This window comes from Mus caroli, unplaced genomic scaffold (genome assembly GCF_978045245.1).
Source record: "Mus caroli unplaced genomic scaffold, Mus_caroli_1 scaffold_7, whole genome shotgun sequence".
NCBI classification, from domain to species: domain Eukaryota; kingdom Metazoa; phylum Chordata; class Mammalia; order Rodentia; family Muridae; genus Mus; species Mus caroli.
Window position 1 is genome coordinate 100,940,068 of NW_028227262.1, and position 27,378 is coordinate 100,967,445.

General features: G+C 45.2%; 2 non-coding genes across 2 annotated transcripts; one reads left to right on the top strand and one right to left on the bottom strand.

The window, feature by feature from the left end:
• The first annotated feature begins 4,688 nt into the window (after positions 1-4,688).
• Positions 4,689-4,760, top strand: Trnac-gca (transfer RNA cysteine (anticodon GCA)). Its single transcript has one exon. It is a non-coding gene; the product is annotated as a tRNA-Cys (tRNA).
• Positions 4,761-17,337: 12,577 nt separating this feature from the next.
• Trnac-gca (transfer RNA cysteine (anticodon GCA)) lies at positions 17,338-17,409 on the bottom strand. Its single transcript has one exon. It is a non-coding gene; the product is annotated as a tRNA-Cys (tRNA).
• Positions 17,410-27,378: the final 9,969 nt, after the last annotated feature.

Here is a 27,378-nt window from a genome sequence, read left to right on the forward strand (position 1 = left end):
ATTCTGAGATCTTGAAGTATAAGTGTACAACTTGTTCTGGTGTGGTGTCGTGGATGAAAGGTGCTAATGAGTGGCTATACCTAAGTGGGAGGCATAGCTAAGAGGTAGAGCATTTGACTACAGATCAGCAGGACTCTGATTCAAATCAGGTGCTCCACCCTTTTCCCTCAATGGTCACAATGCTGTTTTTCCTGCACTGACCCACCCTCTAAGACAGAGAGAAGAGTGAAAGGTCAAGCTTTTACTAGAAAGCTATCTTCTTCTATGTATAGCCTGAGTTCTGTCCATAAGGCCAGAGGACAGTTCTGTGTTGGCTCAGTCCTGGTGGAGACAGAGTCTTGCATCTGACTAAGGAAAGGAACAGTGGCAGCTGTGTGGATGTGGGTGTGTCTTGTGAGTCTGCCTGTGTGTCTATAGAGACTTTAAGGAGTGGCCATTTCCTTTTTTTCTTTAAAGATTCATTTACTTTTACCTTCTTTGTGTGTGTTTTGCCTACATGCATATCTGTACACCACATTTGTGCAGGGACCACAGAGAGTAGAAGTGGGCATTGGATCCCCTGAAACTGAGTTCCAGAACATTGTCAGCAGCTGTGTGGGTGCTAGGAGATGAACCTATATCCTCTGCAAGAGCAACTAATGCTCTTAACCACTGAGTGAGCAGTTTCTTCAGCCTTGTATCAGACTATTTAATTTTGATGTCTGCAGGATGGACACAGGGAGAGGTGACTCAGCAGATGGAGTTACATGTACTGTAAGCCAAATCCCTTTTACCCCAGAGACATGAGTCTTTCCTCCTGGGTTTAGAAATGTTGTGCGAGGTTTATTCGCATTATGGAGGGTATGTGGTTTTACTCAAAGTCTACTGATTGAAATATGGCTCACATCCAAAATGCGCCTTCACAGCTAACATGAGTGTGTAAGATATTTAGCACTATAGCCTCTCCATGGTCTCACACACTTGTCTAGCACAAAAGCTATCATCTTTTTTCATTTGCTTGTTTGTTTTTTGAGACATTGTTTCTCTGTATGGTGCTGGCTGTCCTAGAACTCCCTCTATAGACCAGGCTAGCCTCAAACTCAGAGCTCTATCTACCTCTGCCTCCCAAGTGCTTGGATTAAAGGTATGTACCACCATCACCCAGCAAAAGGTATCACCTTAATCTTGGCCAATTCCATGCTCTTGAGTAGGCCTATGAATACTGGGTAAATCACACAGAGAGGTAAGAATCATCCTGGAAGTGACAGAGGTCCAGCAACACCAGAGGGCTAGAAGATGAGGCCAATATTCATTGTGATGTTCCAGTGGTTTCTTAATTTTGCAGATTGAATTCCTGGCCTGAGGCTTCTCTCGGGGACCTGGCATTTCATGAACCTGGATGGGTTCTCATGCTTCTCTGCTGTGCTTTGACTTCCTCACATTTCTGCTAACCACTGTCCCTGTATTTCCATTAGCCCAAGGTGCCTGAATTAGTGTAACATCTGAAAAGGAGAGAAAAAGCTGGTGTCAGGATCACCAGGCCTCCACACCAGGGGATTCTTTGTCTTCCATGATTTTCTTGCTAAACAGGTGAACCGCTAAGAAAGAATACAAATTCAGGAGTGGGTTGGATTGATGAGAGCACTGAGGTACATAGGTCTTAACCACATCAAGAGCTCTGTACAATCTCCCTTGTTCACCAAGTGTCTCGGTTATTTTTCTTTTTTCTGTGATAAAATACCATGACCAAAAACAACTTATGGGAAAGAGTTTATTCGGTTTATGGTTTTAGAGGCAAAGTCCATCATGATAGGGAAACATGGCAGTTTAGCTCTGTGATCTGGTTGTGGGTCTGCTTTGTGTATGTTCATTCTAGGATCCCTGGCTGGCATGACAGCTGGAGCAGGAAGCTGAGAGTTCACATCATCAACCACAAGCACAGAGCAGACAGAAATGGTGTGAGGCTATTGAAGGATCCTCTAAGCTGCCGCATTACCTCACTCTCCCCAAACAGTGCCACCAAGTAGAGACCATGTGTTCAAATGCCCAAGACTGTGGGTGACATTTCTCATTCAATTCACTACCTCAAGCTACTCCTTTTTGTGGAAAGGGATTCTAGAATGAACATATGAGAAGCAGACCCAAGACCAGATTACAGAGTTAAACCAAACAGAAGAAGACTCAAGTCTTGAGGCAGAAATTTCTAATACCAGTCTACACAAGCTTATGTGTCCCCCAGTGCTGAGCTGTAAGTGTGAGAATAATGTGGGGTGTTGATGAAGCTGAACTTTGGGTGACAATTGTGGAAGTACTGGCTACCTCAACCATGACTCCTATACCTGGCACCCAAATTAGGTGCATTGGGTACTAATTGGGGGAAGAGGGGATTTTAGTTGATCCAAAGAGTTCAGAATATATATTCAGGGTATAAGTGAAATTCTCAGACATAGGAGGGACCACTGGGGGCATAGGATAGCAAACTCATGGTTGGAAATAGCATGTTCTATCAGTCACTGTTCTACTGCTGCGAAGAGACACCATGTCCAAGGCAACTCTTATAAAGGCAAGTATTTAATTGGGGGCTGGTTTAGTTTCAGAGGGTTGCTTAGTCCATTATCATAATGGCAGGCATGGTCCTAAGTGAAGTAACTGAGATCTGCATCCTGATTGCCAGAAAGAGAGAGAGACAGACAGACACAGACACAAACAGACGGATAGACAGACAGAGACTGAACCTGCTGAGGGTTTTCAAAACCTCAAAGTCCACCTCCAGTGCCACACCTTCTCCAACAAGGTCACACCTCCTAGTCCTTCAAAATAGTTCATCAGCTGTGGGCTAAGCATGTGAATATATGAGCCTGTGGAGGCCAATCTCATTCAAACCACCACACATGTCTAATCAGTTGGAACTGGCTGATCAATTTTTATAGTGTAAGAGTGAGAAGATAGTATAGTACATTAGAGACTCAAGAATAGACATAGACAACAAATCCCTAAGGATGTGTGAGGCCAGAGTGAGACACAGAACAGGAGAGCCTTTAAAGTAGACAAGACTCCAGGAAGGAAAGAGGGAGAGCAAGGCTTTAGCTCTGAACAGTAGTTCTCCAAACTGAGGCTCTACACTGTCCAGAAGAGGAATCTAGGATGCTAACCAGGAATGATTTCTATAAGTGTAACAGTCTTCCAGACCTTCTATGATGGAAGTCCTTTCAGGCCATAAAACTTGGCATGCAGACAGAACCACCTGACAAAATAAAAACAAAGATCTAATCCAAAGCCCACAGTTATGAGAAAGTATCTGTGGTGGTTTCAATATGCTTGGCCCAGGGAGTGGTACTATTAGGAGGCATGGTCTTATTGGAGTAGGTGTGGCCTTGTTGGGGGGAAGTGTGTCACTATGGGGGTAGACTTTGAGACCCTCCTCCAAGCAACGTAGAAGACAGTCTGCTCCTGGCTTCCTTTGGATGAAGATGTAGAACTCTCAGCTCCTCTCACAGCATGCCTGCCTGGACACTGCCATGCTCCTGCCTTGATTATAATGGACTGAACCTCTGAAGCAATTAAATGTTTTCCTTCTAAGAGTTGCCTTGGTCAGGGTGTCTGTTTACAGCAGTAAAACCCTAACTAAGACTCTAAATGTACTAACCCTGCCTGTTGGCTTCTGTAGTTCTGCTTCTGGCCAACTGTTCTTGTTAACTGAAGTATGTCAACCTAGGACATGAATATTTTTTTGTGCTTAAAAGCTCATCCTGAGAGAGGCTTGGGGCTATACTGAGATCCTGAACACCCAGTGTCGTCATTAGCTGGCTAATAACAACTTTCTATTGCCTTAAACCCATGTCCAAGTGGTCTTTTTTAGTGGATACCCCAAAACATAAGAGCTAGGAAGGACAGTGTAAGTTCAAGGTTAAACAGAGGCCCATCATAAAGAGGTCAGTCCATTGTGGCTATCTGACGTTTTGTGAGGAAGCCTCACAATGCATGTGGGTCTTTGTGTGCAAAGCACAGCACAGTGATGTGAATCCCAACAGTGAGAACGGGGGGTGTGTAAGTCAGATGAGAGCATCTGAAGCTTTCTGAAAATGGGAAATAAGAGAGGAAGAAGGAGAGAAGAAGGAAGCCAGGATCCTCTGCGCTGGGGTGTTTGGGGCAGAGGCCTTTTACCATAAATGTGGATTCTCTGTATGGTCTGGTCACTACCCAGGTGTTTTGTTTGGGCATGATTTTAATAATTGCCATTTTCCCTACAACAGAAGGAAGCAGATTAAATCACAAGTTGCAAACTGTCATTGAGTCAGAGGCATCCACTGAGCTTGTCTAAGATACAGGTCATCCTCTGGTCCCTTCCCAGAGAGTCTGGTTTAGTTCTTAGGTGGGACCTAAGATACGATTTTCTCTAGCCCTGCCCCCATTTATTGCCAGATTTCAGTTGAACATTCAGACCTCTACATCTGAATCTTGTAGGTGAGTCTGGAAGACACTCAAGCACAGACCTCCAGGACTTAATGCCCCTGTCTCAACTGGGAACTAGGGCATGATGATGATTGTTGCCAGGAGGAAGTGGCAGTGAGGTGGACAAAGGCAGCTCAGGGCTGGGCATCCTAGGAGCAAGCAGATGATGACAGAAGACTGGCAAGTATGCATGCCAGATGGTGAGTCAGGGAGTGGCATGAAGGTTTAGAATGTTTATTAGACATATATAAGCAGTTGGGGGTATAGCTCAGGGGTAGAGCATTTGACTGCAGATCAAGAGGTCCCCGGTTCAAATCCGGGTGCCCCCTACTTTTCTCTCCATGAACACTGAGTAGGTTGTATGCCCTTCAGGAGAGCCCCAGTCTTTTGAAACTTAGTCATTCTTGTAGGCCTGAGGCTAGTTTTCATTGATTCCATTCTGGTGGAGGCAGAGCTTGCCTCTAGTTCAGGAAGACAACAGTGACAGATGTTTGAACTGGGTACATTGATCATGGCTATACAGAGAAAACAGAATTGATAGACAGTGTGTGTAAATTGTGGGCATTGAATGCTCACACAGAGAAATTCTAAGAAATACTTGCACAGTTGCAGGGTAGAAAAGACTGATTTCTGCAAGGCAGAATATAGGATAAAGACTTGAAAGAGGCAACATGGTAGCCAGAATCTGAGGAATGTGTGAGGTCAAATCCTTTGGGGATATCACTCTTTCTTCCCAGGCCTTTCTTTACCTGATTCAGAAGGCCCACCTGCTTTGCAGGGGCTAATGGACTCTGCTTAAAGTCTTCCAAATGAAATTTGGGTATCAACAAAAAGTGTCTTCACAACACCATCTGGTATATTACAGCCTCACCAACTGGCAGCATGAATTATTCAACACAGCAGCTAGTGCCCAAGCTTATCAGTGATGTACCTCGAAATAAGGTTGTGAATGTTAAGTAAGTTACACAGAGAGGTGGAGAACTGGAAACATCCTGGAGTTGGCTGACTCACGCACCAGGCTAGATCCTGAGGCCAGTGTTCACTGTATCATTCTGATGGGCAATAAGGCTGGCTGAAGTCCTGGTGTCATGTTTCCTTAGGTCCTGATTCTTTTCCTGCATCATCTTTGTCTTTGCCATCCTTCCAATGATGGCTTTCCATGTTATTTATCCACAGATAGGCTTTTATTTAAACAAAGTACTGCTGCTAGAATCAGATTTGGTAACAAGAAAGATTCTCATGGCAGTACATAAAGCAAGGCTGGTCATCTGGCCTCATTGGACCCAAAGATATTAGTTTCTGTCCTATTGCTGTGAAGAGACATCATGACCTAGCAACTTAAAAAAGAAGCAGAGATGGTGAGTCCATGGGGAGCACAGTGGCAGGCATGACACTGGAGTAGTAGTTTAGAAGCTCACGTCTAATCTGAGAGTTGAAAGCAGGGTGCAGGGCTGGGGGTGGCTGTGCCAGGTGTGAGCTTTTTAAACCAAAGCCCACTCCCAGTGACAAACCTCCCCAACAAGGACCCATTTACTCCACTAAGGCCCTGCCCCCAAATCCTTCCCAAACAGTTCCACTACCTAGGGACGAAGCACTCAAATGCATAAGCCTGTAGGAGGTATTCACATTCAAACCACCACAATCCAGTAGGCTCTAAGGATGGAATGGAGACTCCCAGATCTTCCAGAACAAAGTGAGTGACACTAGCCCTCAGTTCCCCTAGACCACTCTGCAGTTTCTGGAGGGTACCACCGGTGCCTGCAGATTTAGCATAGATATGCTCGAATGTCACATTGCATGCCCTGATCCTCACGAAGGGTAAAACACAGAGCCCTTTCTGGCTGAAATGTTATGCTTGCTGGCCTCCAGTTACTGCAAAAGACAGAAGACAGAGAAAAGACTGATCCTCAGCTGCCTGGTTTCTGTGTCAATGGCATCTATCATCTCCCTGGTTTTCTTGCTGAAAATAGGTCAGTAGTTAAGAAAGACATGAACTTGAGGGATGGTGTTGCGGATCTATGAGAGCATTGGGACAACTTAGATATTAATCACATCAATAGCTCTACATGATCTTTCTGTCAGCCAACCATGAGGTAAGTCTTCTTCTGAATGTCATCATGAGTCTGAAGACTGACTTCCTCAGTCATTTACCGGGAAACTCTCTCCTGAGAGAAAGAAATGTCTTCCTCATCCCTGAGTCCATAACATGAGCAGGGACTGACACGTAACAAGCTCCATGTTTGCTGAGTGAATGAACGACCAAGTGAAATAAAAACACCTTCCCAAAGCCATGGAGTGTGGAGAAGGCTCTTCTGTGCTCAGTGTCAGGTTACTTTGAAAACTATTCTTGTCCTTACCAGTGTGTGATTTTAAGGACTCTTACAATGAGGTGTCTTTTCCAGGTGCAAGGCTGATGCCCTCACCACATTCTGAGGAATGGAGCACTGAGTAGGACAGGTTAAATAAAGTTGAAGACAAAGGAAGGCAAGCTGTAGTGAAGAGTGATTGCTAGTTTCTAGAAATCAGGGAGGCCACAGTGGAATATAAACCCATAGGCAGGCTGGGTGCAGTGCCAGATTAAAAAAAAAAAAATACTAACAAGAAGCTATATACAAATGGGGGTATAGCTCAGGGGTAGAGCATTTGACTGCAGATCAAGAGGTCCCTGGTTCAAATCCAGGTGCCCCCTACTTTTTGTCACTGAATCATTTTACTTGTAGTTCAGGAGCTCTGGAAAAGAACAATGAAGCACATCAAACTCTAATCCACAGCCGAAGCGCAGGCCTGATATCACTCAGGTGACTTAATGCACTTGTTAGAGGTTATAAGATATGAATCGTTGCTTCTGCTAGCCCTCAGGTTTTACTCTGGGGTTGTTGAAAAGCTCCCAGAGAGATGCTGGTGATCCACAGATGAAGCTGATCACCTCTTCTCCTGCCTCCTGGGCTGGAGCATCATGTCCTTGCAATGGAGTGGCTCCCAGGTTTCTGATTCCACCATGCCAGGCTGTAGGTCAGAGGCCCTGGACCTTGGGTCTGTATCCTGTGGCTGGAGCTCCTTCCCTGGGTTGCTGCAGATTACTGGCCACATGCACTTATGCCTTCCCCTACCCAGACCTGGGAAGGGGGTTCTAGGAGGCTCTCTAGGACAAATGCCCAGGGTAAGGTAGTGATGGAAGTCACCTAGGGGTTCTCACAGCATTAACCTGAACTTCTTGGTCTCTTTCCCTCTGTCCTGCATGCTAGCAGTTAAGAATCATGGGCAAGAAAAGTAAACCTGGGTCATACCCCCAGATCAATAACTAGAAACAAGAAGATGAGTTAAAGTTTTGATCTGTCCTTAAAAGCTCATCTCACTATCTAATGACAACCTAAGGACTCTGCTACTGCCTTGTGTTCTCTATATGCAATAGTCCACAGCTGCAGACATTATAGGAACACCAAAGATGTTTCCTAGGAAGACTTGCAGATGAATGTGAGACATGGCTGTCCTACTGGGCCATCCATCATAGTTTCAAATTAGGGAGATGCTGACCACGGAGGGCATGCCTGAATGGGAATAAAGATTTACAGGTTCCATCTCATAGCTCCTGCCTCTGAGTAGGGCAAGGACTTCTTTGGTGGTGGTGAGTTTTTTATTTCATTTTTAACAAGATCTTCCCATGATCCCAGTGGGAACTGGGAGCCTCCAAGTTTGTTTGATCCCCATAGTGAAGACTTCAAAAAAGGTCATGATTATGAGACATGTTGAAACATACTCACTCTTAAAAATAGAGTTGGGAATGTATCCCAATTTGGGCTCTCTCCACCAACCCAGCCTGGAACCTGCTGGCTACCTGCTGTTCAAATCTCTAAAGCTTGGTGGGTTGAACCTTCTTATGAAATGGCCTAAAGACTTAGTTTACTTAGTTTCATTATACCTCAAAGGAGACTGACAGACAGGCAAGCAGACAGGCATACACACATACACAACTGGCCTTGGACTTCTATCATGAACCTCCTGACCAGTAGTTAAACGCTCTTCCATCAAGATGGAGCTCACTTCAAGCAAGTTCTGTCACTGGTGCTATTTAATCACCATGGGCTTCTTCTGTCAACCCTTAGTTCTTATCGATTCTTAGGCCCCATATTGTGGCCTACCCTCTTTATATAAACCACTCCTCTTCCCATCACCAGCTGCCTCCCGAACCTTCCATTGAATAGATCTCCTCTGTCCTGCCTAGCGCATGCTCTTCCTGTGTCCAGCAGAGGGCATGCACTAGCTTGGTGTCATCTCCAGCTGGCATGGCATGACTTCCTGCTACTCCCATCCAGGACTCTATTCACTCCACTATCACCTTTTAGACCAGTGGCTGGGATTGTGTTCTTTACCAATCTTCTAGCTTTTTCTTTTCTTTATCCTAAGGCCACATTCTTGGAACTGGTCTTCCTGGGCTGACCTTGTGGGGAGCCTGATGCCAAGCCTGGTAACCAATCTCAGGAGGCCTTATTTTAGCAGGTCAGCACCCTTGGAAGAACAGGGATTGGGCTGCATTAGGATCCAAATGCAGTTCCCAAGGGGCTTCTCAATTAAGAAGAAGACTCCCCACACCACCCCACCCTGCTGCTGAGTGCATGCCTAGGCCCCTCAAACCACATGTTAAACATGCATCTTACCCACAAGGTATACCTAGAGGTCACAAAACTTCAAGGTCATGTTCAAACTCATATAACAGAGGTCCTGATGGTCAAAAGCCTCACAGGATGTGGTTATTCATGATAGACAGGTCTTGGCACTGGTGGATGAAAGAGAGTTGCTGGTCATTCTGTAAGAGATTCTGCTTGCTAGTCACATAAACCATCAAGGTCTGGCTCAGGTCACAAGACAGGGGGGGAATACAGGGACAAACAAGGCCCTCTGGGTCTGTTCCTTGCTGAGCTGTCCTTATCTATCTCTTGTCTCTCAGAATTAGAATATTGAGGGGGTGCATAGCTGACTCGGGAGCTAAAAGATACAATTATTAGGGAGCACCTGGATTTGAAACAGGGACCTCCTTGATCTGCAGTCAAATGCTATACCCTCTTGCTGACATACCTTGGGTTATTAGCACTAATAACCAGGTAGCCTCCTTCATTCTAAGACTATTTAGTACTGTGGTTCCTATCTGAGCTTGGTCTCTGGTAGACTTCTTTATTTTGGCTGCAAGTTTTCCCTTATCTTTGAGATTCTCCTAAAGCCTCCTTTATCTGATCTGATATTTCTCTTCCTTAATACTGTCTGGGATCCCTACACAGAACCAGTAAATAGAATTTCAGATTTTTTAATTTATCTGCTCCTCCATAGTCTTCTTCCCTCATCCTATGGCCTCAGACCTACTCAACACCAGAGCAGGTATTTGGCCAGAAAGTTTGCAGACTTTACATCATACCACTAGTCCCTTTCAGGAGGATATTGCCATCCTTGACTATAAGGAGACTTCAAGAACAAGCTGTTTGGCCCCTGAAATAGGGCTGAAGACTCTTCTGGCAAAACTCTGTGGATGCATAGCAGGACAAAACATGCTGAAAGATCTGTGCCTGCGCCAAGCAGACATAGAATGGCAATATGGCTGACCTCCTTGGTGTTGATACTCCTTTGGTCCAGTGTTTCTGTGCTGTCCTCCTGTTTCTTCCTTTAAGAATAGGAATGTTTATTCTGTGCCATGGTATGGCAGAACTACATAACCTGCGCTTGATTTACAACTAAGAGTTTGTCTTAGATCTCAGAAGTGACTTTGGACTTGTTGGACCTGTTAAGATTACGAGGACTCTTGAAGTTGGATTGAATGTTCTTTATATAATTACCTGGCCACAAGCCTGTGGGAGGCAGGAACAGAACGTCAAAGTTTTGTGGATGCATCATAGGTTTCAACACTTGGTCCTCAGATGGGAGAACTATTCTGGAAGGTTGTAAGACTTTTGATACACAATTCCTAACTGGCAGTCACTGCCACTGGGTGGTGGCTTGAAGGTTATAGTATGCCCCCCACCCCATCTCCAAGTCCACTCTTTCTGCTTCCTGCTTCTGGATTTTCCCTGATGCTCCTGCTGTCATCAACTCTACCATGCCTTCCTCAGTATGATGGGCCAAAACAATGGGTTCAAATAAATCTTTCCTTCGTAAGCTGTATTTTGCACAGTAGGAAGAAAAGTAATGAACAAAAAATCATTATAATTATGCCCACCATTTGCTGATTCTAGAAAAGGCCATAATGTTTTTCATGATATCTACTAGAAAGGAGAGCTTGAAAGTCACACGTTTTTTTAAAAGAAGAGAAAAACTAGACACAAATAGTGGACATCTGGATTTGAACCAAACACCTCTTGATGTGCAGTCAAATGCTCTACCCATGATCCACACACCCACCTGCTACTATAAAGTTTAATTAATGTGTTTCACTTCTAAAACCACTCCTAGATCCCTTGTAACCAGTATTGCCACTTCAGGAAAGATGCCCTGCAAAGCTTCCAGCCCTGAGTCAGAAGAAACTCATCAGCCTGTCCCCAAAACAGGTAGCAGGCTCCCCTCCTCAAAAGCCCTGCCATCTGTAGCCTTCGGTCACCAGGGCCAGGGAGCAGCCTGGAGAGACATAGCTGCTAAAAGGCCCTAAGTCAGGACTGAGCCATAGAAATGCAGACAGTGAGGCCTACTCAGGAGCTTGCACATGGGAACAAATTACTCCTCTCACCATTTGCATTACCCTCTAATGAGGAATTTAATCTATTTTTTGACCATGTCCTGAAATTTTAAGTAAAGTTTTAAATTAAAAAGTGAACGAATTCAGTTGATGGAGGAAACAGTAAGGCTGAGTAGCATCCAGTTTGTGGCCCAGTGAATGCCAACTGCTACTAACCAGACTTACTGTGAGAACTAGGGCCAAACCGGAAGTAGAAGACGAGATACCAGCAGCAAAACCCTTGTAGTTTGACACAGAGTGTGAGCACAGTTAGTCTCAGAGCAAGAGTAGACAATGCAGCCATGGTTGCTAAGGAGGTTAGTACCACTGAGAAGAAGGCAGACTGTAGGGGTAGCCAATCACTTTCTGGATGGATTTGTGGCCTGCTCCACAGGAGGGAATGCTGGTACTTAAAACTTGCCCAAGAGCCCCTGGCTGAGGATGTCATGGGTTTTAGGGGAGAACCTACCATGGAGTCATACTGTCAAGCTGCCTTCTAAATACTTATGTCTATACTTTGGTTGCAGAAGGCCTTTGGCCTTTTCCACCCTGCAGTAGGCATCAGTTACTGCAGATATTCACAACTGGCCAAAGTGCTAAGAATAAGAATTTAGAGTACTCATCCCTAAGTGGTACATCTATCTCAGCCTCGAACTCCCCAAGCTTCGGGGAGCATTGTGGAAGAGAGGATAGACAGAAGAGCTGGAGGAGGGGAGGAGAGCTGTGAAATGCTGTCTCCTGGGCATTGCATGGCCATTGCACTCATGAGTGCATAGCAGCTGTGGGTACCTGCACAAGCCAGAATCCCAGCACAAACCAAGAAGGGGCTTGTAAGACCCCACCTCTACCTGGCAGTTGATGGAAATTATGGAAATAGGGGAGAGTCACTTTTCTTTTTTGCTGTGGCAATGGATAGGTTGCCCTTTTTCTAGTAGATGACCACACACCCATTTGCATCCAGAGAACACTGTCTAGACTATGTGTTACTGTAAAAACAAAGAAGAGGGCATAAAGGTGGGAAAGGGATATGTTGGGGGTGTTTTTGGGGGAGTTGGAAGTGGGTATATATGATCAAAATACATTCTAAGCATGCATATACTTCTCTCAGCAGAAACAAAATAGTTTTATGTAAAGAAGAAAGCATATGCTTTGTACTGAAACTATAGGAAAGGTGGTTTCAAGACAAGACCCTGCTGCTCACAGATTTCAAGGTATAAAACTGAAGAGCCCTTGGGAAGATTTTTCCTTTGAACAGAGAAAGCCAATGTGGTGTCCTGCTGGTAAGAAACTGCCTGAGGATGAGCTTTCCGGATTCAGCTGACTAGACTCAGAAGATTCCAGTCCTCAAGGGGCTCAGCTACCACTCACGCTTGCAGCAGAACTTGACATCATCCATGGTTCTAATTTTTTAAAGCATGCAGAAGGTAAGGGTTATGGGGTCATGGAAATTTGTACCCATATTTTTTTAAGGAAAGATGAATTTTGCCTTTGAGACAAGACAATATTTAGCATGGTCAGATCTCTGAGAAGCTGATGTGTGAAGCTGTGAAGATAAAGCCTGAGCTGCAATGGAGACATTAGGATATTAGAGTCAGCAGGAACATTGGGTGTCTTCCAAGGAAGCCTGCAGACACAGAGTAGAGCTGGTCCAAGAGAGGCCATGGATGCTATAAAGATCAAGGTTATGCTTGGGAAGAGAAACCTATTGGAGCCTAGTGTAGCTCTGATGTTGCCAACATGTGCTCTAGGTGCTGGCTATGGAGCCATGGTGTTTACCATTGGCCCTGTGCAGTTTGGGCTTGCTGTCCTCCTCCCTTTGAAATTACAGTGTTTACTTTGTGCAATTATGTATTAGAAACATGCTATTTTTTATGGAAACTCACAGCTGTGAGATTGCACCTGGACTTGGACTCTTGAATGGAATTAGAGTCATTAAGACTTTAAGGAGTCTTGAATTTGGAAAAGGCACTTTGCATTATACAATGGCCCCAAATCTCTGGAGCCAAGGGTTGAATGTTATGGTTGGGATCTTAATTATCCTCCATGAGCTCATTATTTGAATACTTGTTTGACAGCTGGTGGCACTGTTTTTAGGATCTTTAAGAGATGGGGTCTACATATGAAGCCTAAGAAGAAGGAAGACCAAAATGTGGATGCTTCAGCGCTTTTTAGAAGGGTGAACAAAATACTGACAGGAGAAAATATGGAGACAAAGTGTGGAGCAGAGACTGAAGGAAAGGTCATCCAGAGACTGCCCCACCTGGAGATCTATCCCATATAGAGCCACCAAACCCAGATGCTATTGTGGATGCTGAGAAGTGCTTGCTGGTGGGAGCCTGATATGGCTGTCTCCTGAGAAGCTGTGCCAGAGCCTGACAAATACAGAGGCAGAAGCTCACAGCCAAACATTGGACTGAGCTTGGGGGTCCCCGATGGAGGAGTTGGAGAAGGGACTAAAGGAGTTGAGGAGGTTTGCAGCCCCATGGAGGGAAGCAACAGTGTTAACAGGCCAGACTGCCCAGAGCTCTCGGGGACTGGACCACCAACCAAAGAATACACATTGAGTGACCCATGGTGCTGGCCACATATGTAGCAGAGGATGGCCTTGTTGGAAATCAGTGGGAAGAGAGGCCCTTGGCCCTGAAGGTGTTCAATGCCCCAATGTAGGGGAATGCCAGGTGGGAAGACAGCGGTGGGTGAGTGGGTGGGGGGATAGGATAGGGGGTTTCTGAAGAGGAGACCTGAAAAGGGGTAAACATTTGAAATGTAAATAAAGAAAATATCCAATCCAAGGAGAGAGAGAGACAGAGAGGCAGAGAGAGAGAGAGAGAGAGAGAGAGAGAGAGTCTAGTTGACAGCAGATCACTAGGGTGAGCCTTTGAAGTTTGCACCTGTTCTGGCTCTTCATTGTCTGGATCTGTCAAGTGCTCCTGTCTGCATGAACTCTGCCATGCCTTCCCCACCATGAATACCTGAATCCATGAGACCAAATAAGTATTTCATCCTGTGAGTGAGCTAGTTTTGTCAGACAAAATAGTTATAGTGACACAGAAGTAACTAATACAGCCTAGAAACAATGCTAAGCATCAGCAGACAATACCTTAACATCTGCATGCTTGGGGGAATATGCGTCATCCCAGCAGACCATGGACAGCTCCTGAGCTTGTGCAACCACATTAGGGGTAGGAAATGAGAGCAAGCTGTAACATCAAGGTTACCAGGCAAAGTAACGGTCCCAGGCTGTGTGTCGATCAAGGAATGAGATACACTCACAAAAGGAGTTCATTTAATAGGTTCACTACCAAAAGTGGTCAGAGATGTCACATGCTATCTCCATCTGTCAGAGACTCATTAGCCCCACAGGGACAGAAAACACAAAGCATCGTCTCAAAGTAGTCAATGTAGTCTCTCAAACTCCTCTCTCAGAAGTGCGTTAAGACAGAAAATGCAGAATGCTGGGTTTTCTTACAGAATGTTCTGAGGTTCCTCAAAGCACTGGACCTCTAAAAGTTTCACCGAGGCACTAGATTTCTAGTCATCCCAACACAATGTAGGCATCTCCAGGACTGAGTTGTCAGGTAAACAGCTAAAAGCTTTGGGGGATTCTGATGGGGAAATCTGAAAATCTACAGCACATGGCTGAATATTTCTTCTTCTTCTTCTTCTTCTTCTTCTTCTTCTTCTTCTTCTTCTTCTTCTTCTTCTTCTTCTTCTTCTTCTTCTTCTTCTTTTCCTCCTCCTCCTCCTCCTTCTCTTTCTCCTTCTTCTCCTTCAGAAATTGAGGAACGGTGTCTTTAAAATCATTCAAGTATGGGTCTGAAGGGAGTCACTGCTGTTGGTTAGATGAGAGAGTCACAGTCAACAATCTATCCCCTGGTTTTCCCATCCTTACAATCTAAGGATTCGTTCTACATTACACTAGGAAATCCATCTTACCTGAGCTACATTTGAATTGGCCACCTGTGGATGAAGGTCTGAACAACAGGTTTTTAAATTGTTCCAGATGTGACATTTTAAATATAAGGGCAATTGGGTGTAGCCATAAAAACTGATCAGACTGATATAAATTTGTACTCATCTAACTTCATAAAATTTGTAAAAACTGCCCCTCTACACATGCTCTCTATAATTTGCTGCTGTTGATTAACTGGTTAAAATGGTTTTGGAATGTCTGCAGCTTACAGAAGTTCGAGAAGAATGCATCTGGAGTAGTCTCATCTGAGCTCTGGCTGTGGTCTCCAAATGTGAGGTAAGGGCAATCTCCCACTGCAGAGCAAGTCCCTAATCCATCTGGCTGGCTTCCAGACAGTAGAGGCTGGCTTGGCTGACAGAGATGACATAGAGCCTTGGTTTGGCTGAGACTTGATCCAGTGCTCTCATAAATCCACACTGCCATCCCTGAAGTTTCACTCTTTCTTAGCCATTGCTTTTTCAACAAGGAAAGTGAAACCATAGAAGTTACCGATGTCCTCAACATAGAAAACTGATGGCTTAGATTCATGAAGTTTGCAGGACTCAAGGGAAGCAGGGGTCAACAAGCCACTGAAGCTGCTCAATAAATACCCGCCTCAGCCTTGGCCTTTGTTGCTGCTTGAGCTCTGCCTCCTTTGGGATGATTCCAAAATCACCCACCCCTGTATAACTTACTCAGCACTCAGAGTCTGATTTAGGAGCACACGTGGGAAGAACTTAGTCAATTACCTGTTGCACAAGATCATTTTATATGGCCCTCTTGGAGAGAACACAATGCATAGATGTTTGGCCCAGCACAACTGAGTTGTCTGTGGAAGCATGTTTTGTCGTGACCTATATTGTAATCGGTAGACTTTGAGTAAACCCTACTACTGTCTGTAAGGTGGGTAGTCACCTGCACCAGCTGATGCTGTAAGAGGAAAGACTTGAAGTCTCTGGGGAAGGAGATCAGCCTACTGGCTTTCATGTCACCTCTTCCTAGTCTCCATGTCATGGGGTTGCTCTGAAACATGAGACTTGTCCTCCCCACAGCTAAGTGAGCTGCTTGTTAAAATCCCTCTCTGTAAAGACACAAAAACACTCTTATTTATGCCCCCTCACTTCTGTCTGTTCTGAACAGCCATGACTAACACACCTATTCAGCACATCTGCTACTATTGTCTTTCTTAATGAGATGCAAGATCCTGTCTCCACCCATACTAAACCAATGAAGAAACAGTCCCTGGCCCACTGGGCATATCTCAGACTCAAGATATTTTGTACACTGAGGGAAAAAAATAGGGGGTATTAAACTTGAACTAGAGACCTGTTGATCTGTGGATAAATGCTCTACCAAGGAGCTACACCCCCATTTTGGTACATTCCCCCATTATCACCTGTTCATCCATAACACCACACCCAGAATACTGTGGTCTTATAGTCTGTTGGCTTCTCTGCAGGCTCTGAGGACTGGAAAGCTCTGTACGGCAGTCTGTTCTCCCCCTCTCAGCCTTACCTAGTTGCCGAGGTTCCTCTGCCTTGGGGGGTTGTGAGGGCACCAGAGTTTCATCTAGAAAGTTGCCCTACTGTGATTTTTTTCCTCCAAACCCCCATGCAGCAGTCAGGACAACAGCTGTTGGATTAGGTCATAGTGAACCACTTATATTGCCTAGATACTCCACAGCCTCAAGAGGTGCTCCTTAATCCGTATCACTCATTCACTCACTCACAGAGCCTCTCAGGCACTGGTCCCTACCATCTAGGATGCAGAAATAGAAATAGTAAAACATCGTTCTTGTTCTTCAGAGTTTTAGCACAAATAGGGGACAAAGCCATGGATGCAAATATTTCCATAGGTGTGTTGGGAGGCTAAGCTAAGTCCACTGGAAGCTGAGAGTAAGAAACACCCTATAGTGAGGGTAGGATGAGCTGCTTGTGGGGTGGGGATGATAAGGAAGAGTTCCCAGAAGAATGTCAACTTCTAGGCTGGACTCGCCACAGTGACTGAGTCCCATGATTACTAACTTAAAGGGCAGTCATGCCACAGCATGCACGTGACCCAGATGGCCTCACAGCCCTTTGTTAACTCCTACCAGAGGTAAGGACACAGACCAGGCCTGAGAAAGATTTGGAACACAAGTGGAACACAGTTCAGTGGGCCATACTGGGAAGGCTAGAGAAGGCAATGAAAGTCATTATTTGACTCTGTTAATGTCTATGTCAGGAGTTTTACTCTCTGTCATCCAAAATAGATTCAGGCAAGGGGGCACCTGGATTTGAACCAGGGACCTCTTGATCTGCAGTCAAATGCTCTACCCCTGAGCTATACCCCCACCTTCATGCTTATGTCTCATAGGTCTTCTAAACCTGCATGGCAACTTCCTGACTGACACAGCCGTGACACATGCATTTGTCAGTTCTTACCATCATCGGCTTCTTCCTATGAGGCCCAGGCCTGAGCCTCTACCTTTGCACATCTAACTGCCACCTTCTCAGGACCAGTACCCACTTCCCTTCTGTGGTGGTTTGAATGAGAATGGCCCACATGGGTTATATATGTGAATTCTTGGTCCCCAGTTGGAGGAATTATTTGGGAAGGATTAGGAGGTTCAGCCTTGCTGAGAGAGGTTGTGTCACTGCCTAGCTTTGAGGTTTCCAAAGACCCAGGCTCTCCCTAGTGCTCCCGCTCTCTGCCTCATGACTGTAAGATTAAGATGTGAGCTCACAGCAGTTTTGTTACAGCAGTAGAAAATAACTAAGTAACCTTCATTTTCAGCTGAGGCAGGGGCATTAAATACTGGAAGTCTACAGCTAGAACATCTTTCAGACCCACACGGAAAAGTCAGACTCAAAGTGTTGGATGCTAAACAGACCATTTATATATAGCAAAGTTAGGGGAGACAAAAGCAAAATTCCTATCAACACCTAAGGGTTAAACTAGACTCTCTGAGAAGGGGACCAGGGGACACATTTAAAAAAAAAAAAAAAAAAAAAAAAAAAAACCTCTAAAGACAATTCTGACTCACAAACTATGTGAAGATACTGGTTTAATCTATACCCCCCCACCCCCCCACCCCCACCCCCACCCCCACCCCCATGGTATAGATGTGGAAGACATAACAGTGGTTAAAATCGTGCCTAAATAAACACACCTGATTAGTGGGCAAGCCATACATAGAAAGTGATGAAGAACCTCTGCACCAAGCACCCGAGGCAGGCAATGGCCCTCACTCCTTGCCTCTCCTCCTTTTGTTATGTCCCATTTGCAGAACCCTTCATGTGCCAAACAGAAGTATCCTGAGGGAAACATTTGAAAGTAGGAGTTTGCAGATGACAGTCTTGAGCCAGGAACTGCCGGGTTCCAGTCAAATGCTTTCCTGAGTTCCACCCCCGACCTGTTTCACTGTTTTACACACTTGCCTGTGTATGGCCACGTGTGAGGACTCTTATGTATTATGTATTGACTCCTCATTTCTAGTGAACTTGCAGCCACAGTTACTTCCCAGACCTCGGTTTGACCCTGAACTTGTCCTTCTCATAGATTTTTCACAGGAATTGTAGCAATCTTGGCTGCCCAGCACCCTGCGGCCTCCTACTTGTGGCGCCTCAGCATTCAGAGCTGGGGTCCTGTCTTGTCTAAGACCCTGGTTTGGGGGGCCTCTATTTGCCTCACTCTCACCCTCTGCTGCTTCACCTTCTTTGGGATGTGTTTGTTACTTGTTGTTCTCCTTCACAGCTTCTTATGAGATGATTCCCTCGGCTGCTGCTGGAGTCACAGTCGCATTCCCTTGGGTTACTTACAGGGGTGTGGGGGACTCCCAGGCATATATTTCCTCAACAGAGCCTCCCAGGCTGGCTGACTGCTCCTGAAATCACTGAAATCCCATGAGCACCTTGCAGGCAGTTGCACCACTGAAGACCTCCCCTCCCTCTTACAGGACCTCTGAGAGTGGGGTGGGGATGCTGTTAGTCTTGTGACTTCAATGAGCCTTGGAAGTCTGCTCCCTTCCTCTTCCAGAGACTGTTTCAACCCAGGGAAGAACTACACACCCATTTGTCCTCTCCTCCACCCTTGTTGGAAGATTCAGCATTCAGGTACTCGGAAGGCAGAGAGAAATCCACTCCTAAGGATTCCAATAGGTGTATGGAATGTGGGGATGTAAATCAGGGGCTGTGATCTGCTAAGTGCTCACTCAGCATGCTTCAATTCTGGGTTTAGCTCATGCCGCCTGCCCCCACCGAGTAGTGCTAGGCCCCTCCAGTCGGTCACTCTTTCCCTGTGGCTTCAGTTCACTTTCCAGGCATTTTCCATAGTTACGCACCTCTATGATACCTGCCATTGTCTATGACTAAGCCCAGCATGACATCCCCGTCATGGCCGATGGGTGGGCTTGAGAACCTCTGATGTTCACCACAATGCCATTTAGCATCTTAGCATCATAACGCTGTATGTGAAACTCTCCTGCCAGATAGTCATTGGATATTAAGAGGAAATTTTGACCCCTGTATTAAAGTTCCAATTGCTCTTGCCTGCTACTAATCAGAAGTAAATGTACGATCCAGAAAATCTGAAGCAGAACAAGGCTGGCTGACTCAGAACATACCTCCATAATGCAGCTTTTAAACAGTTAATTAAGAACTTTACACACACACACACACACACACACACACACTACTGTGCTGGCTAGTTTTATGTCAACTTGATACAAGTTCATCAGAGAGGAGGGAAACCTCAATTGAGAAAATGCCTCCATAAGAACAGGCAAGCCTGTAAGGCGTTTTTTCAATTAGAGATTGATGTGGGAAGGCCCAGCCAATTGTGGGTGGGGTCACACCCGGGCTGATGGTCTTAAGGGCTGAGCAAGCCAGTTAGCAGCACCCTTCCATGGCCTCTGCACCAGCTCTTGCCTCCAGGTCCTCCACCGCATCCCCTGTTGAGGTTCGGTCCTGACTTCCTCTGATGGTGAAGCAGTAACAGGAAGCACAGCCAGATCAACCCTGTTCTCCCCAGGTTGCCTTGGTTAAGGTGGATCATCACAGCACTAGTAACCTTAAGACAGAAATTGGTACCAGGTTAGTAGGGTATTGCTGTGACAGACCTGACCTTGTTGATTTGGGGAAAGTTGTGTAAGGACTTTGGAACTTTGTGCAAGAAAAGACATTGAATGCTCAAAGTTTTGTGATCTGTTTTGTGGGAGCTTGGGGGAATAAAAAAAAAGAGTGTTGAGAGAAATGCAGACAAAGAAGGCGTGGCTTGTGAAGATGTAAAGCAGCGCATCTCAATCTTCATAGTGCTGTGACCCTTTAATGCAGTTCCTCGGGTAGTGGAGATTCCCAGCCATAAAGTTATTTTCATTGCTATTTTATAACTAATTTTCTACTGCTGTGAACGGTAATGTAATGTCTGATATGCAGGATATCTGATATTCGACCCCTGTGTGAAAAGGGTTGTTTGACCCTCAAGAGGTTGTGATGCACGGGTTGAAAACCACTGTTCTAAAGTGAATTTTGAGTTATTTAAAGTCTATCAAGGCTTTTTGCTATTTTGAGTTGAGAATCTGTGGTTCCAGTCAGCTGGAGCTAAAGAATCAGCTAGGATTAGCAGGAGAGGAGAACCATAGAAATAAAACCTTTGCTTTCCTGGGTCAGTGGATGGCGGTTAACTGGAGCTGAGAAACTAGTGGTGATTAAGAAGAGACAAGCTTCAGTGGGGTGAAATCTTTTGGGAAGCGTTTCCTTGGAATCAACACACAGTAGCTGTGTTCTGGAGGCAGCCAAGGTTGTACCTCATGCTGACAGCCAGACTTGGTAATGTGTAAATGTCATCCAGGTGATACTGGCTTTGAAGGCATGAGGGGTCATGGAGAGCAGCTGAGGCTTGGCACTGTGAGAGGCCAGGAGAGGCCATTGGTAAAGGGGCAGCTTCAGTGGCAATTGAAGGCCCAGGATTAAAGGGGTCATGCAGAGAAGTTGAGACTTGGCATCATGAAGAGAGCCTATAAGAGACTCTATGCAAGTACAGCCCAGTGAATCAGAGACCCCATCATTTTGGAGGTGCCGGTACCATGGAATGACCATCAAAACAGCAGCTGTTGGGGAGTGGAGCCAGGCAGAGCCTAGAAGACAGCCATGTTTGTCATGGAGGATGAAGAAAGTGACCCAAACCTCTTGGAGAAACCCAGAAGATCCTGAGTGAATCCCAGACACTGGACAGTGAGTTGTTACTATTGAAGTTTAGATTTGTTTTGTTCAGATTGCAACCCTTCTTGAAAAAGGTAGTTCATTTATTTTTTATTTTACAGGAGTCCACAACTGGGAGACTCTAAATTTTGAAAAAGAGATTTGGGAGTTTTACAGATACTTTGGATATTAAAAGAGACTGAATATTTTTAAAGTGAAAAGTTTTACAATATTTGAATTTGTAAGGCTGTGGGGGCCCAGGGCCTGGAGGAAAGAGGAGCTATGGCTTAGCTCAGCAGTAATTGTCCTTAGCTTGGCTACATTTGTTTTGTTTTGTTTTGTTTTGTTTTGTTTTTCGTTTTTCGACACAGGGTTTCTCTGTGTAGTCCTGGCTGTCCTGGAACTCACTTGGTAGACCAGGCTGGCCTTGAACTCAGAAATCCACCTGCCTCTGCCTCCCAAGTGCTGGGATTAAAGGTGTGCACCACCACGCCTGGCACTTGGCTACATTTGTGGCTGGAAGCACAGAGAGGCCTCCTGCAGGAGGCTTAGGCTGCACCTCAGTAGTCAAAGACCCCCTCCAAGTTCTCCATGGTGATTCTTGATGAAAGAGACAGTCCATGGTTCTAAACTGTTTCTTGACTGTTTGTCGTGGAAAATGGATGTATACTGTACCAACTTCTCAGGGTGGACCTGAGATTATATACCTTTTGCAGGGAGGAATGTCTGGGAAGGGAAGCTTATTGGCTAAACCCTCAGGGCCTCTAGGTACCTTCTTAGCTTGGAGAACTCTGTTCTGGGCCTACATGACCACAAGTCGAGTTTCCTGATGTGGGAAGTGTGGCACATGTTCCAGGCCAGGAGTCTGGCAGGGAGCAAGGAGGCACCTACCATCTCAGGTGTGAGTTTGTAGGGTCTCAACCAGCTCTACCCACCAAGATTCGTGACATGGTTTACCATCCCACATACGTTTACTTCATTTCATATTTATTTCAGAGATTTCAGTCCATGGTCACTTAGCCCTACTGATGTGGGTCAGTGGTAAAACAGTGCATAAGGGCAGAAAGGACGTGATGGGGGAGAGTAGTCTACCTCACCACAACCAGGAGACAGGGAAAGACAGACTGAGAGGCAGGGCACAAGGATTATCTTTCTGGGACATTTTCCAATGGTCTGCTTCCTCTCTGAAGCTCCATCTCCTAATTTACGTCCTCACCAATAATACATGAGACTGTGGCTCCATCAGTGGATCAATCATTGGCAGACTGAGATCCCTCACAATGGAGTCACTATCCCAAAGATTCATCTCTGAACCTCACAGTGTTGGAATTGTCTTCTACACTTTTTATTTCCTCTTTAGGTGTCTGCAAGTGTATTTACATGAGTTTATGTGCACCACTTGTGTGCAGTGACCATAGAGGCCAAAATAAGGCACTGGATTCCCTGGAACTGGAGAGTTACAGACCTTTGGTTCTACTGTGTGCGTGCTTGAACTGCCAGAACCATCTCTCCAGCCTCCAACACATGAGAATTCTAGGAAATACTCTTATCCAAACCATAGTACCAATGTTACCACCAAAGGCATCCCACAGGGGATTGTAAATCTTATTCATTGATAGGCTAGGATAACTAGCAACCCACCAGCAGCTGCCTAGATACTCTACTTCCAGCCATGACATCACCACTACATTTCTGAGAGTTCTCGCACTTATCTGAACATCTTTTCTACTCCATCCACACATCCATCCTGAATCCAACAAATTTAAGCCTCCTCTTCTTCTTCTCAGTCAATACTTGATGGGTGTTGGGAAGGGGCAGGTGTGGGAACCATGGTTGAGGTAGCCAGCCACCTCCACAGCAATGCTATCTAACCCCTCATTCCACAGTTGAGTCCCATATGGTGGTAAACATCATTTTATTCTCATGGTTTAGTAGGTTGGATGCCCATCAGGGTCTAGGCTGGCCTTAAGCTGTGGACCCATCTGTAGTCTTCTCTCTGTGTTTGGGGCTCAGCCTGCTTCCTGTATGTGCTGGAGGAGTGGCAGCTGGCAAAGGGACACTTTCGTGGCAATGACAAAAACACAAATGAGGAATCCTGACTAGGTGAACAGGTTTCCAGACTCTGCTAGGCACTCCTTACCGTCTCATGCCAAGTGTATTAGAGGACTAAGGAACAGGAAGTGTGTCCCATCTCTGTTTAGAAGGTCTGAACTGGGATTCAGAGCTTGATTGACCATGCTGTCCTCTTGATTAGTCCTACATGTACAATATGCTAACTTCCACCCACTGCTGCCAACCTATCTTCCAAACTCAGCCCAGGATCTTGTGTTCCACATTAAACCCTGTTGAGTTGGTTAATCTCAATTGTCAACCTGAGAGGGTACAGAATCACAGTGGGGACAAATGCTGGACATGTCTGTGGGTGGTTTCCTAGATCAAGTTAATAAGAGAGGAAACCAACCCTAGCCATGGATGATGTCACTGAAGGGTCTGGGACCCTGTATGAACTATGATAAACAGCCCCTCAAAAACCCACTTCTGCATCTCTGTCAATGATACCATTACTTATCAATTGCTCAAAACAGAAGTTTATGGTCCACTTTTACTGAAGTAAAATAGAAATCTAGCTGAATAGACATGTCTATTTTTACTCTCTGACTGTGAATATGATCTGAACAGCTGCCTCACACTTGGACTTCAAATGTTTTCCCCACCGTGTTTGGTGTCTGAAACTGAAGGCCAAAACAAACCCTTTCCCTTAGGCTGTCTTTGTCAAGGCCTTTTGTCCTAGCAACAAGCCTAACACTGGAGGCTTCTTTTATTCATGAACTTAAGTAGATAAGATTCTGCCCTCCCACCCCACCTGCCACATTCCAAATTCAGAGGAACAGACTTTTAGCAACACAGTTATACTCAAATACTAAAGAGACGACACATGTATACATGGTATTAGAAGCTGAATTTAAAAAGAAGAGAAATTCTCAAATGCTGTTGGAATGTAGAGCCATGGATAGAGCACCTGTCTTGATGCATGAAGCCCTGAGTTGGAACCCAGCAACACATAAGCCTAGTGTCATAGGGATTGCCTAAAATTTTGGTTATCATGAGGTGGAGGCAAGAATATTGGAAGTTCAAGTCATCTTTGGCTACTTAGCGAGTTCTAGGTCAAAGACAAAAAAAAAAAAAAAAAGAAAGAAATTCAAATACAGGCAGAAATAACTGTGCTTCTCTATTGCAGTGAGTTACATGTGTCCCCTTGTACATGCCAATTTGAGCATTTCTAGACTTTTCACTATCACATGACAAACTACTCCCAAAGTAACAAAACAAAACACACCCCATGATTAGGAATTTTCTTTTGTTAGATGCTTGCTCTGCCACACAGGAGCGGCTCTCACCATTGTACCTCATGACTCTTGGCTCTGCCATCTGAGAACCTACCTTTTTCACTACCCTATAAATCTGAAAAGAGCATTGGAAATCTGTGATTTCTGGTGACTGAGTAGTTACCATGCCTGACTCTCCAGTGTGCAATGACATTGGTGCAGTGGTCCTTCTTACTTGCTTTTGAGTAATTTGTTCACACTACCATGAATACAGCCTATAATAGTGGATCTTAATTGTGACCTTGAAGGGATGGAGGAACCATGAAAAGATTGAGATGTCAAGGAGGCAGTTCCTAGGATTCATTAGATCATGGTAGTTCTGACCTAAGGAAGGATTCAACCTTCCATGGATTCACCATGCATAGGATGGAGTTAGTTGAAAATCCTGAAACATAGGTGGTGAGACCACACTACAGGAGGTAGGTTGTAGGGCATGTCCTGGGCATTATAACTTGCCCTGGCATCTTCCTATATTCCTGTCCTCTGTCCACCATAGTATCTGCTCTGCCCATCCTAACCATCCCTGCTACAATAGCAGAAAACCTTTGGAATCACAAGCAAAACAAACATTTTCTCCTTTAAAATGCTTTCCTCAGGTATCTGAACACAGCACCACAGAAGCTGGCTAATACTAGCTCTCAGGAAAATTGTGGGTTGCTTACAAAATTGGTTCCATTCCCAACACTAATCACTACACTTCGCTTTGATACTGCTTTTCTCTGCCTTGGTTGTAAATATTTGGGCACATCAGGTTCCTATAGGGCCACACCCTCTATCTTCCTTGGAGCACTTATTGCCAACAAGAGTTATTTAGCTGGCACCACCTTGGTGATATCAGTGGTCCTGATAAAAGGGCTTTTAAGCCACACAGTCAAGTTGGCTTTTCCCTGAGGTTGTGTCTATAGAAGGCGCCAAGTTTCCTTCTTCTTAAACTGATATCACAGTCTTGGACAGATCAATCTTACTTTCCTAACTATGCAATTTCTGAGCAATCCATACCACCTTTAAATTCTGCTTATAAAGGTAGGCAGTTCTTATCTGAACTCAGATGTTTTGGGGACCCCTTGCCAAATGCTGCCTGCAGCAAGAAGCTCAAGAGTTGAACATTTACCCAACACTCCCTCCCCTGCTCTGCACGACCAAGGACACTTTCCAGGCTTTCCAGGCTCTCACAGGCTGTTCACTGTCTTCCTGCCCTCAAAAGTCACTTCCACCTCCTGCAGCTGATGGAACAGATTGCTTGCTACACACAGAAAACCATGTATTCTGGGATTTGTCCCAACAAGAACCCCTCTAAAAACCCATTTCAACATTGGCAGTCTTATTCACAGTGATGTTGCATAACAAGCCACGGAAAATCTAGTGTCACAAAATATAGCCATCTGTCACAGTGCCTGTGAGTCTGCAGTTGGAATGCAAATTGAATGATCTAGACTGGGCTTTTGTCAACCAAAAATGGTGACATGGAGAGAGGCTCTACAGAGAAATGAGTTTGATCAGGAACAGAAGAAAAATTAGAATCCAGGATACACAGGCTCTGACAACCCACAGACACACCCAGGTGAGCAAGAGAAAATGAGGCTGTGTGTACTATTTGAGACAATTATCCAAGTATGAAAAGACTGGTAATGAGGTGATGTCTGTCCACCATTGAACAGGTAGACAATAAACAGGCATCCACCCAGAATAATTTCCTGTGTAAGATTTCAGTGGGCTTTATGCAGGGTTGTAGATTCAGAAAGTCTTTGTTGTACTTTTATTCACAGGCATGGGTGTGTGTGACAAACCCTCTTTCATGGCTTCTTTATCCATTTTCATTAGGATTGCTCATGGATGACTCCATTTGGGCTCCAACTATTTTCATAGATTGAAGTTTCTGGTCCAATTGGCCTTGGCTCCTCACTGACACCTAGGCTCAGGTGTGCCCATGTGTGTTCATTCTAAAGTCCAGCTGAAAAGATACCACGTCATAGGACAAGCACATGTCACGATAGCCATGGAAGTGCCAGATGATAGTCTTGCCAGCTGGCCTCATGTCCTGCCTGTATCACATCTTTGAACACCCAGTGGCCAAAGCAAACAAGTCCTACTTCAGCCACTATCAGTCTATGATTCTCACCTGTCAATCCACCCTTCCATATTTACTCTGCCATAAGGAACCTGTTTCAACAAAACATGATTGGACAGTTGTCATTAGAGGTTCCTGCAAGGATGGTTCAGGAACAGAGGTAGCTTGCTAGCTTTCCTAAGTATGTCTGCTTTCCTGATTCTGGATGGTTGTTACCTCATCTGGTGCTCTGTCCAGGGAAGGAAGTCCCTTGGAGACCTCACAGCACTAGCCAGCCTTGTAACCACCCCCTGCCTACCAGACTTAGCTTGCTCCACTGATGCACTTGATGCCTAGACTGTTTCTGGGAAACGCTGCAGCACCTGGTACCCCCTGACCTCACTTCTTCATGATTCATGTAATCTATACAGGGCTAGCTGCTGCTTGCCTCGAAGCTATAACCAAGAATGGCTAGTAATCTGCTAATACCCCTTTCCCAGATAGATGCGAATGGATAAGACTGGAATTTTATTCACCCATGCAGAATGAACAAAATTATGACGTTTGCAGGAAAGTCAGGTACATGGAAATCATGTTAAGAAAAACAAGGCAAACTCCGAAAGATAAATACTTCATGTTTCAGGTTTGCAGAACCTTGTTTTCAAAGTGTAATGTGCGCGCGCGCGCGC